This window comes from Lampetra planeri, chromosome 24 (genome assembly GCF_965212315.1).
Source record: "Lampetra planeri chromosome 24, kcLamPlan1.2.h2, whole genome shotgun sequence".
NCBI lineage: Eukaryota > Metazoa > Chordata > Hyperoartia > Petromyzontiformes > Petromyzontidae > Lampetra > Lampetra planeri.
In genome coordinates, this window is record NC_136130.1 from 1,572,695 (window position 1) to 1,585,377 (window position 12,683).

Genomic DNA, 12,683 nt, shown 5'->3' on the forward strand with positions numbered 1-12,683 from the left:
AATAGCTGACAAACACCCACTACGTGGAGGATGCCTTGGCATGGGGCTCCAATTGCCAAAGGTCTCATCCTGGACAGTGCCACAGAGACTTAAAGCCAAGTCCAGTATAACGATCCAGGATTCAAGCGTCCGTACTATTCAGGAGTAGCTTTTGACCCTAAAATGAGATTCATCACTGGTAGCGTTAGATCATCCAAGTTGCTTTCATTAAAGGTAGGAAATAACGGTCCATGTGCTGGAAATCCATTTTAGAAGGCCACTGATGAATACAAATATTGGTGAGATTCAGAAAGTCAAAAGTGGGCCAGAGTTTTCATGAGCAAGAAATTGTTTCAAAATGTTGGTTTGGAAGAGTTATAGCTATAGAAGATATTACTTAAATGTACTTTCGTCTGTTTATTGCTTATTTGTTTCCCATAATGCTCCACACAATGGGACGTGAGTTTTGTACAGCCCGGACCACAGATTGCTGATCACCCAACTCACCAGACAGATACGTTTTTTTTTCAGGGGCCACTGAGTGGATAAATTTTATACTACGGAAAGGGAAAGCTGTTGAAGAAGTTGAGTGAGAGTTTCACAATTCTCAAAGATGTGTTGTAAGAACTGTCAGCAATTTTAAACCTTTATGAATTGCTTTTTTTTTATCGATGCACGATCAGATGAAGTGTGTTTTGTGGTGATGGGCATAGCCTCTAGATTTATGGCATGCTGATCCTTTGACTGGTGGCAAATGGTTCTGACCAAACTCCAAGTGAATGAATGTGGTGGAAGGTTTATCACTTGCTAAATCACTTGATGACCTGGAGCAAAGGAAGGCACACAAGCAGCGCCATCAAAATGACAATTCAGTCTCTCGAAGTCTAAACCTTTGCAACGTATTGTTGATATAAATAAAGCGATAGAGATTTTATGCTAAATTTACTCTATTGTGCAGACTATTAACAACAGCTAAGCTGACCAGTAAATCACCATCGCACAGTGGCTGAATGTTCGCCATGCCAGGAAACAACTGGCAAAAGGAAGGCACATTGGAGATGTTTGATCACTATGAAGAATGTCGCTCTTTGATTGCCCTCTATTGGTACATGATGGCAGTATGTTGTGAGTGTGTGGAGCTTTTAACCCCCGTTTAATCGTGAATTAGGAGCAATGATGATGACAGTGATAGAGAACGATGATTATGTTGATGATTGTGTGTTTGTCCTCTTTAGAAGGTGTTAGCTTGGACATCTCTCCCATAAGTGCTGTACTCTTGAATCTGAAAACTCCACGTTTGATTCTTGGAGAGACTAATAATCCCATGACTCATTTTTATCATGGTTTAGACTTGTTTTAACATGTCAGGAAAATAAAAGTAATTCGTGCATGCGAATTTCATGAACTTTAATATATATTCATTTAACATTTTTTGCTCATTAAAAAATCCCTTGAAGCAAAAAAGTTAACACAAAGCCTTTGGGAATAAAATCAAAGATCTCGAATCTATTGTCCTATAGAAAAGAAGGCACCAAATAATACTGTTTTACAGGAACACATCTGAGGAATCCCGAGTACAATATATTTAGAACTCAGGATTTCAAAGAATGAAGCTTAAAATGAATTTGATGCATCTGTTTGAAAGATGAACCATGGTATGACCATGTCTGCTGGATATGACGATCCTCATTGGTCATGAAAAATTTTCATCTTCAAATGAAAATCAAATTGAATCTGACTCTAAACTGACTCCATGATACACACCTAATTTTAACATCAATTCAGTAGCAACATAAAAACTGCGTCGGCTGGGAATCGAACCCGGATCAACTGCTTGGAAGGCAGCTATGCTGACCATTATATCACCATCGCACTTGCAGACACTTGGCGCAAATAGACAGTCTTGAATTGTATCCATGCCACGACATTCCACAGATGGCAAAAATGAAGGCACATTGGGTTGGTGCAATCGCATTGAAGGTTGCAAATTTTCACTGCCCTCTACTGTTAAAGTTTTACAACATACTGGAAGGGTTCAGAGGTTTTATTTGTTGAGTTTTATGATAATATTCATCAGATTGGGCGCAAGTTGATACGTCATTACATTTAAAGATGTTCGTTCATGCGTAGTCTAGTGAATTTGGATGTGTTGAGGAAGCTCAGGGACCGTTTCATATTCCTCACAAATGTGTTGGAAGAACTGTCAACAATTAAAAACTTTTCTAAAATTGCTTTTGCAATAAATGCACGATCACATGAGGTGTGCTTGGTGGTTATGGCATAGCCTCCTGGTTGATGGCATGCTGATCCTTTGAATGGTGGCAAATGGTGCGAATCTCAACTTTCGACAATGCTAAAGTGCAGTATGTAGTGGAATGTTTGTCACTTACTAAGTAACTTGATGGCATGATGCAATGGAACGTGCAAACATAATCCAGTCTCTCGAAATTTTAACCAAACAGATATGATTCTATATTGATTCAATTAACGGTAACATTAACAACTCAGCCGAAACAAATAAAAGGCTACCGTGGCTGGGCAACACGTCCAGATCAACTGCTTGGAAGGCAGCTAAGCTGATGATTGTGTGTTTACCCTCTTTAGAAGTTGTCCGCATCTGTATTTTCATCGATCACTGTTGGGTCGCGGTTTCAGAGTCTCAGTGATAGCTTGGACATATCGCCCAGAATTACTGTACTTTTGAACCCTAGAACGCTACGTTTGATTCCTCGGGAGACTAAAAATCCCATTCTCATTATTATCACGGTTTAGACTCGTTTAAGTATGGCAGGAAAATAAAAGTAATTCGTGCATGCGAATTAAATGCACATTAATACAGAGTAATTAAACAGATATTGGTTAGAAAAAATCCCTTGAAGCAAAAATGTTAACTCAAAGCCTTTGGCATTAAATGCAAGATCTCGTATCTATTGTCCTATAGGAAAGAAGGCACCAAATAATACTCTTTTACAGGAACATATCTGAGGAATCCCGAGTACAATATATTTAGAACTCAGGATTTCAAAGAATGAAGCTTAAAATGAATTTGATGCAGCTGTTTGGATGATGAACCATGGTATGATCAAGTATGCTGGATATGACGATCCTTATTGGTCATGAATAATGTTCGTCTTCAAATGAAAAGCAAATTGAATCTGACTCGAAGATGCACACCTCATTTTAACATTAATTCAGTAGCAACATAAAGTTTGCGAGGGCCGGGAATCGAACCCGGATCAACTGCTTGGAAGGCAGCTATGCTGACCATTATACCACCATCGCGCTTGCAGACACATGGTGCAAATAGACAGTCTTGAATTGTATCCATGCCACGACATTCCACAGATGGCAAAATGAAGGCACATTGGGTTGGTGCAATCGCATTGAAGGTTGCAGATTTTCACTGCCCTCTCCTGTTAAAGTTTTGCAACACACTGGAAGGGTTGAGAGGTTAAAATGTTTTTGTTATAATGATAATATTAATAAGATTGGGCTCCAGTTCATACGTAATTACACTTAAAGACATTGGTTCATGCGGTGTGGAGTGGTGAATTTGGATGTGTTGAGGAAGCTCAGTGACCGTTTTCACATTTCTCACAAATATGTTGGAAGAACTGTCAACAATTATAAACTTTTCAAAAATTGCTTTTGCAATAGATGCACGATCACATGAGGTGTGCTTGGTGGTTATGGCACAGCCTCCTGGTTGATGGCATGCTGATTCTTGAATGGTGGCAAATGGTGCTTATCTCAACTTTCGTCAATGCAAAAGTACTGTATGTAGTGGAATGTTTATCACTTACTAAGTAACTTGATGGCATGATGCAATGGAACGTGCAAACATAATCCAGTCTCGCGAAATTTTAACCTAACAGATATAATACTATATTGATTCAATTAACAGTAACATTAACAACTCAGCCATAACAAATAAAAGCCTACAATGGCTGGTCACCAAACCCAGATCAACTGCTTAGGAGGTAGCTAAGCTGACCAGTTGGCCACCAACACAGAGTGCTGTCATGTCAGCCATGTCACGAGAAAACTATCAAAAGGAAGGCACATCGGAGAGTTCAGTTTGTTATGAAGCATGTCTCTCTTTGAGTGTCCTTGACTGGTACATGTTAGCGGTATGTTGAAAGTGTGTAGAGCTTTTAGCCACATTTAAGTGCGAATTAAGAGCAATGATGACAGTGATGACGATTGAAAACAATGGTGATGGCAGTGAGAACGGTGATCATGTTGATGATTGTGCGTTTGTCCTCTTCAGAAGGTGTTTGCTTCGTATCGTCATGGACCACTTGAATTGTATCCATGCCACGACATTCCACAGATGGCAAAAATGAAGGCACATTGGGTTGGTGCAATCGCATTGAAGGTTGCAAATTTTCACTGCCCTCTACTGTTAAAGTTTTACAACATACTGGAAGGGTTCAGAGGTTTTATTTGTTGAGTTTTATGATAATATTCATCAGATTGGGCGCAAGTTGATACGTCATTACATTTAAAGATGTTCGTTCATGCGTAGTCTAGTGAATTTGGATGTGTTGAGGAAGCTCAGGGACCGTTTCATATTCCTCACAAATGTGTTGGAAGAACTGTCAACAATTAAAAACTTTTCTAAAATTGCTTTTGCAATAAATGCACGATCACATGAGGTGTGCTTGGTGGTTATGGCATAGCCTCCTGGTTGATGGCATGCTGATCCTTTGAATGGTGGCAAATGGTGCGAATCTCAACTTTCGACAATGCTAAAGTGCAGTATGTAGTGGAATGTTTATCACTTACTAAGTAACTTGATGACATGATGCAATGGAACGTGCAAACATAATCCAGTCTCTCGAAATTTTAACCAAACAGATATGATTCTCTATTGATTCAATTAACGGTAACATTAACAACTCAGCCGAAACAAATAAAAGGCTACCGTGGCTGGGCAACACATCCAGATCAACTGCTTGGAAGGCAGCTAAGCTGATGATTGTTTGTTTACCCTCTTTAGAAGTTGTCCGCATCTGTATTTTCATCGATCACTGTTGGGTCGCGGTTTCAGAGTTTCAGTGATAGCTTGGACATATCGCCCAGAATGACTGTACTTTTGAACCCTAGAACGCTACGTTTGATTCCTCGGGAGACTAAAAATCCCATTCTCATTATTATCACGGTTTAGACTCGTTTAAGTATGGCAGGAAAATAAAAGTAATTCGTGCATGCGAATTAAATGCACATTAATACAGAGTAATTAAACAGATGTTGGTTAGAAAAAATCCCTTGAAGCAAAAATGTTAACTCAAAGCCTTTGGCATTAAATGCAAGATCTCGTATCTATTGTCCTATAGGAAAGAAGGCACCAAATAATACTCTTTTACAGGAACATATCTGAGGAATCCCGAGTACAATATATTTAGAACTCAGGATTTCAAAGAATGAAGCTTAAAATGAATTTGATGCAGCTGTTTGGATGATGAACCATGGTATGATCAAGTATGCTGGATATGACGATCCTTATTGGTCATGAATAATGTTCGTCTTCAAATGAAAAGCAAATTGAATCTGACTCGAAGATGCACACCTCATTTTAACATTAATTCAGTAGCAACATAAAGTTTGCGACGGCCGGGAATCGAACCCGGATCAACTGCTTGGAAGGCAGCTATGCTGACCATTATACCACCATCGCGATTGCAGACACATGGTGCAAATAGACAGTCTTGAATTGTATCCATGCCACGACATTCCACAGATGGCAAAATGAAGGCACATTGGGTTGGTGCAATCGCATTGAAGGTTGCAGATTTTCACTGCCCTCTCCTGTTAAAGTTGTGCAACATACTGGAAGGGTTGAGAGGTAAATTTGTTTTTGTTATAATGATAATATTAATAAGATTGGGCTCCAGTTCATACGTAATTACACTTAAAGACGTTGGTTCATGCCGTGTGGAGTGGTGAATTTGGATGTGTTGAGGACGCTCAGTGACCGTTTCACATTTCTCACAAATATGTTGGAAGAACTGTCAACAATTATAAACTTTTCTAAAATTGCTTTTGCAATAGATGCACGATCACATGGGGTGTGCTTGGTGGTTATGGCACAGCCTCCTGGTTGATGGCATGCTGATCCTTGAATGCTGGCAAATGGTGCTTATCTCAACTCTCGTCAATGCAAAAGAACTGTATGTAGTGGAATGTTTATCACTTACTAAGTAACTTGATGGCATGATGCAATGGAACGTGCAAACATCATCCAGTCTCTCTAAATTTTAACCAAACAGATATTATTCTATATTGATTCAATTAACAGTAACATTAACAACTCAGCCATAACAAATAAAAGCCTACAATGGCTGATCACCAAACCCAGATCAACTGCTTAGGAGGTAGCTAAGCTGACCAGTTTGCCACCAACACAGAGTGCTGTCATGTCAGCCATGTCACAACACAACTATCAATAGGAAGGCACATTGAAGATTTCAGATTGTTATGAAGCATGTCTCTCTTTGAATGCCCTTTACTGGTACATGTTAGCTGTATGTTGAAAGTGTGTAGAGCTTATAACCAAATTTAAGTGCGAATTAAGAGCAATGATGACAGTCATGATGATTGAAAACAATGGTGATGGCAAGGAGAACGGTGATCATGTTGATGATTGTGTGGTTGTCCTTTTTAGAAGGTGTTTGCATCGTATCGTCATGGACCACTGTTGGGTCGTGGTTTCAGAGGGCCGAAATGTTAGCTTGGACATCTCTCCCATAAGTGCTGTACTCTTGAATCTGAAAACTCCACGTTTGATTCTTGGAGAGACTAATAATCCCATGACTCATTTTTATCATGGTTTAGACTTGTTTTAACATGTCAGAAAAATAAAAGTAATTCGTGCATGCAAATTTCATGAACATTAATACATATTAATGAAACATTTTTTGCTCATAAAAAATCCCTTGAAGCAAAAATGTTAACTCAAAGCCTTTGGCATTAAATGCAAGATCTCGTTTCTATTGTCCCATAGGAAAGAAGGCACCAAATAATACTCTTTTACAGGAACACATCTAAGGAATCCCGAGTACAATATATTTAGAACTCAGGATTTCAAAGAATGAAGCTTAAAATGAATTTGATGCAGCTGTTTGGATGATGAACCATGGTATGATCAAGTATGCTGCCTTATTGGTCATGAATAATTTCCGTCTTTAAATTAAAAGCAAATTGAATCTGACTCGAAACTGACTCCATGATACACACTTCATTTTAACATTAATTCAGTGGTAACATACAATTTGCGACGGCCGGAAATCGACCCGGGATCAACTGCTTGGAAGGCAGCTATGCTGACCATTATACCACCATCGCGCTTGCAGCCACATGGCGCAAATAGACAGTCTTGAATTGTATCCATGCCACGACATTCCACAGATGGCAAAATGAAGGCACATTGGGATGGTGCAATCGCATTGAAGGTTGCAGATTTTCAACGCCCTCTCCTGTTAAAGTTTTGCAACATATTGGAAGGGTTGAGAGGTTAAACAAATGTTGTTATAATGATAATATTAATAAGATTGGGCTCCAGTTCATACGTAATTACACTTAAAGACGTTGGTTCATGCGGTGTGGAGTGGTGAATTTGGATGTGTTGAGGAAGCTCAGTGACCGTTTCACATTTCTCACAAATATGTTGGAAGAACTGTCAACAATTATAAACTTTTCTAAAATTGCTTTTGCAATAGATGCACGATCACATGAGGTGTGCTTGGTGGTTATGGCACAGCCTCCTGGTTGATGGCATGCTGATCCTTGAATGGTGGCAAATGGTGCTTATCTCAACTCTCGTCAATGCAAAAGTACTGTATGTAGTGGAATGTTTATCACTTACTAAGTAACGTGATGGCATGATGTAATGGAACGTGCAAACATAATCCAGTCTCTCGAAATTTTAACCAAACAGATATGATTCTATATTGATTCAATTAACAGTAACATTAACAACTCAGCCATAACAAATAAAAGCCTACAATGGCTGATCACCAAACCCAGATCAACTGCTTAGGAGGTAGCTAAGCTGACCAGTTTGCCACCCAACACAGAGTGCTGTCATGTCAGCCATGTCACAACACAACTATCAATGGGAAGGCACATTGAAGATTTCAGATTGTTATGAAGCATGTCTCTCTTTGAATGCCCTTTACTAGTACATGTTAGCTGTATGTTGAAAGTGTGTAGAGCTTATCACCAAATTTAAGTGCGAATTAAGAGCAATGATGACAGTGATGATGATTGAAAACAATGGTGATGGCAAGGAGAACGGTGATCATGTTGATGATTGTGTGTTTGTCCTCTTTAGAAGGTGTTTGCATCGTATCGTCATGGACCACTGTTGGGTCGTGGCTTCAGAGGGCCGAAATGTTAGCTTGGACATCTCTCCCATAAGTGCTGTACTCTTGAATCTGAAAACTCCACGTTTGATTCTTGGAGAGACTAATAATCCCATGACTCATTTTTATCATGGTTTAGACTTGTTTTAACATGTCAGAAAAATAAAAGTTATTCGTGCATGCAAATTTCATGAACATTAATACATATTAATGAAACATTTTTTGCTCATAAAAAATCCCTTGAATCAAAAATTTTAACTCAAAGCCTTTGGCATTAAATGCAAGATTTCGTATCTATTGTCCTATAGGAAAGAAGGCACCAAATAATACTCTTTAACAGGAACACATCTGAGGAATCCCGAGTACAATATATTTAGAACTCAGGATTTCAAAGAATGAAGCTTAAAATGAATTTGATGCAGCTGTTTGGATGATGAACCATGGTATGATCAAGTATGCTGCCTTATTGGTCATGAATAATTTTCGTCTTAAAATGAAAAGCAAATTGAATCTGACTCGAAACTAACTCCATGATACACATCATTTTAACATTAATTTAGTGGTAACATAAAATTTGCGACGGCCGGGAATCGAACCCGGATCAACTGCTTGGAATTCAGCTATGCTGACCATTATACCACCATCGCGCTTGCAGACACATTGCGCAAATAGACAGTCTTGAATTGTATCCATGCCACGACATTCCAAAGATGGCAAAATGAAGGCACATTGGGTTGGTGCAATCGCATTGAAGGCTGCAGATTTTCACTGCCCTCTCCTGTTAAAGTTGTGCAACATACTGGAAGGGTTGAGAAGTTAATTTTATTTTGTTATAATGATAATATTAATAAGATTGGGCTCCAGTTCATACGTAATTACACTTAAAGACGTTGGTTCATGCGGTGTGGAGTGGTGAATTTGGATGTGTTGAGGAAGCTCAGTGACCGTTTCACATTTCTCATAAAAATGTTGGAAGAACTGTCAACAATTATAAACTTTTCTAAAATGGCTTTTGCAATAGATGCACGATCACATGAGGTGTGCTTGGTGATTATGGCACAGCCTCCTGGTTAATGGCATGCTGATCCTTGAATGCTGGCAAATGGTGCTTATCTCAACTCTCGTCAATGCAAAAGTACTGTATGTAGTGGAATGTTTTTCACTTACTAAGTAACTTGATGGCATGATGCAATGGAACGTGCAAACATAATCCAGTCTCTCGAAATTTTAACCAAATAGATATGATTCTATATTGATTCAATTAACAGTAACATTAACAACTCAGCCATAACAAATAAAAGCCTACAATGGCTGGTCACCAAACCCAGATCAACTGCTTAGGAGGTAGCTAAGCTGACCAGTTTGCCACCAACACAGAGTGCTGTCATGTCAGCCATGTCACAACACAGCTATCAATAGGAAGGCACATTAAGATTTCAGATTGTTATGAAGCATGTCTCTTTTGAATGCCCTTTACTGGTACTTGTTAGCTGTATGTTGAAAGTGTGTAGAGCTTATAACCAAATTTAAGTGCGAATTAAGAGCAATGATGACAGTGATGATGATTGAAAACAATGGTGATGGCAAGGAGAACGGTGATCATGTTGACGATTGTGTGTTTGTCCTCTTTAGAAGGTGTTTGCATCGTATCGTCATGGACCACTGTTGGGTCGTGGTTTCAGAGGGCCTCAATGTTAGCTTGGGCATCTCTCCCATAAGTGCTGTACTCTTGAATCTGAAAACTCCACGTTTGATTCTTGGAGAGACTAATAATCCCATGACTCATTTTTATCATGGTTTAGACTTGTTTTAACATGTCAGAAAAATAAAAGTAATTCGTGCATGCAAATTTCATGAACAATAATACATATTAATGAAACATTTTATGCTCATAAAAAATCCCTTGAAGCAAAAATGTTAACTCAAAGCCTTTGGCATTAAATGCAAGATCTCGTATCTATAGGAAAGAAGGCACCAAATAATACTCTTTTACAGGAACACATCTAAGGAATCTCGAGTACAATATATTTATAACTCAGGATTTCAAATAATGAAGCTTAAAATGAATTTGATGCAGCTGTTTGGATGATGAACCATGGTATTATTAAGTATGCTGCCTTATTGGTCATGAATAATTTTCGGCTTAAAATGAAAAGCAAATTGAATCTGACTCGAAACTGACTCCATGATACACACCTCATTTTAACATTAATTTAGTGGTAACATAAAATTTGCGACGGCCGGGAATCGAATCCGGATCAACTGCTTGGAAGGCAGCTATGCTGACCATTATACCACCATCACGCTTGCAGACACATGGCTCAAATAGACAGTCTTGAATTGTATCCATGCCACCACATTCCACATATGGCAAAATGAAGGCACATTGGGTTGGTGCAATCGCATTGAAGGTTGCAGATTTTCACTACCCTCTCCTGTTAAAGTTGTGCAACATACAGGAAGGGTTTAGAGGGTAATTTTATTTTGTTATAATGATAATATTAATAAGATTGGGCTCCAGTTCATACGTAATTACACTTAAGGACGTTGGTTCATGCGGTGTGGAGTGGTCAATTTGGATGTGTTGAGGAAGCTCAGTGACCGATTCACATTTCTCACAAAAATGTTGGAAGAACTGTCAACAATTATAAACTTTTCTAAAATGTCTTTTGCAATAGATGCACGATCACATGAGGTGTGCTTGGTGGTTATGGCACAGCCTCCTGGTTGATGGCATGCTGATCCTTGAATGGTGGCAAATGGTGCTTATCTCAACTCTCGTCAATGCAAAAGTACTGTATGTAGTGGAATGTTTATCACTTACTAAGTAACGTGATGGCATGATGTAATGGAACGTGCAAACATAATCCAGTCTCTCGAAATTTTAACCAAACAGATATGATTCTATATTGATTCAATTAACAGTAACATTAACAACTCAGCCATAACAAATAAAAGCCTACAATGGCTGATCACCAAACCCAGATCAACTGCTTAGGAGGTAGCTAAGCTGACCAGTTTGCCACCCAACACAGAGTGCTGTCATGTCAGCCATGTCACAACACAACTATCAATGGGAAGGCACATTGAAGATTTCAGATTGTTATGAAGCATGTCTCTCTTTGAATGCCCTTTACTAGTACATGTTAGCTGTATGTTGAAAGTGTGTAGAGCTTATCACCAAATTTAAGTGCGAATTAAGAGCAATGATGACAGTGATGATGATTGAAAACAATGGTGATGGCAAGGAGAACGGTGATCATGTTGATGATTGTGTGTTTGTCCTCTTTAGAAGGTGTTTGCATCGTATCGTCATGGACCACTGTTGGGTCGTGGCTTCAGAGGGCCGAAATGTTAGCTTGGACATCTCTCCCATAAGTGCTGTACTCTTGAATCTGAAAACTCCACGTTTGATTCTTGGAGAGACTAATAATCCCATGACTCATTTTTATCATGGTTTAGACTTGTTTTAACATGTCAGAAAAATAAAAGTTATTCGTGCATGCAAATTTCATGAACATTAATACATATTAATGAAACATTTTTTGCTCATAAAAAATCCCTTGAATCAAAAATTTTAACTCAAAGCCTTTGGCATTAAATGCAAGATTTCGTATCTATTGTCCTATAGGAAAGAAGGCACCAAATAATACTCTTTAACAGGAACACATCTGAGGAATCCCGAGTACAATATATTTAGAACTCAGGATTTCAAAGAATGAAGCTTAAAATGAATTTGATGCAGCTGTTTGGATGATGAACCATGGTATGATCAAGTATGCTGCCTTATTGGTCATGAATAATTTTCGTCTTAAAATGAAAAGCAAATTGAATCTGACTCGAAACTAACTCCATGATACACATCATTTTAACATTAATTTAGTGGTAACATAAAATTTGCGACGGCCGGGAATCGAACCCGGATCAACTGCTTGGAATTCAGCTATGCTGACCATTATACCACCATCGCGCTTGCAGACACATTGCGCAAATAGACAGTCTTGAATTGTATCCATGCCACGACATTCCAAAGATGGCAAAATGAAGGCACATTGGGTTGGTGCAATCGCATTGAAGGCTGCAGATTTTCACTGCCCTCTCCTGTTAAAGTTGTGCAACATACTGGAAGGGTTGAGAAGTTAATTTTATTTTGTTATAATGATAATATTAATAAGATTGGGCTCCAGTTCATACGTAATTACACTTAAAGACGTTGGTTCATGCGGTGTGGAGTGGTGAATTTGGATGTGTTGAGGAAGCTCAGTGACCGTTTCACATTTCTCATAAAAATGTTGGAAGAACTGTCAACAATTATAAACTTTTCTAAAATGGCTTTTG

The 12,683-nt window shown here is 38.7% G+C and overlaps 2 non-coding genes across 2 annotated transcripts; both read right to left on the minus strand.

Annotated features, from left to right (window-relative positions):
- Positions 1-3,189: 3,189 nt before the first annotated feature.
- On the minus strand, positions 3,190-3,261 carry TRNAG-UCC (transfer RNA glycine (anticodon UCC)). The gene has a single exon. It is a non-coding gene; the product is annotated as a tRNA-Gly (tRNA).
- Positions 3,262-5,587: 2,326 nt separating this feature from the next.
- On the minus strand, positions 5,588-5,659 carry TRNAG-UCC (transfer RNA glycine (anticodon UCC)). Its single transcript has one exon. It is a non-coding gene; the product is annotated as a tRNA-Gly (tRNA).
- Between the last annotated feature and the right edge of the window lie 7,024 nt (positions 5,660-12,683).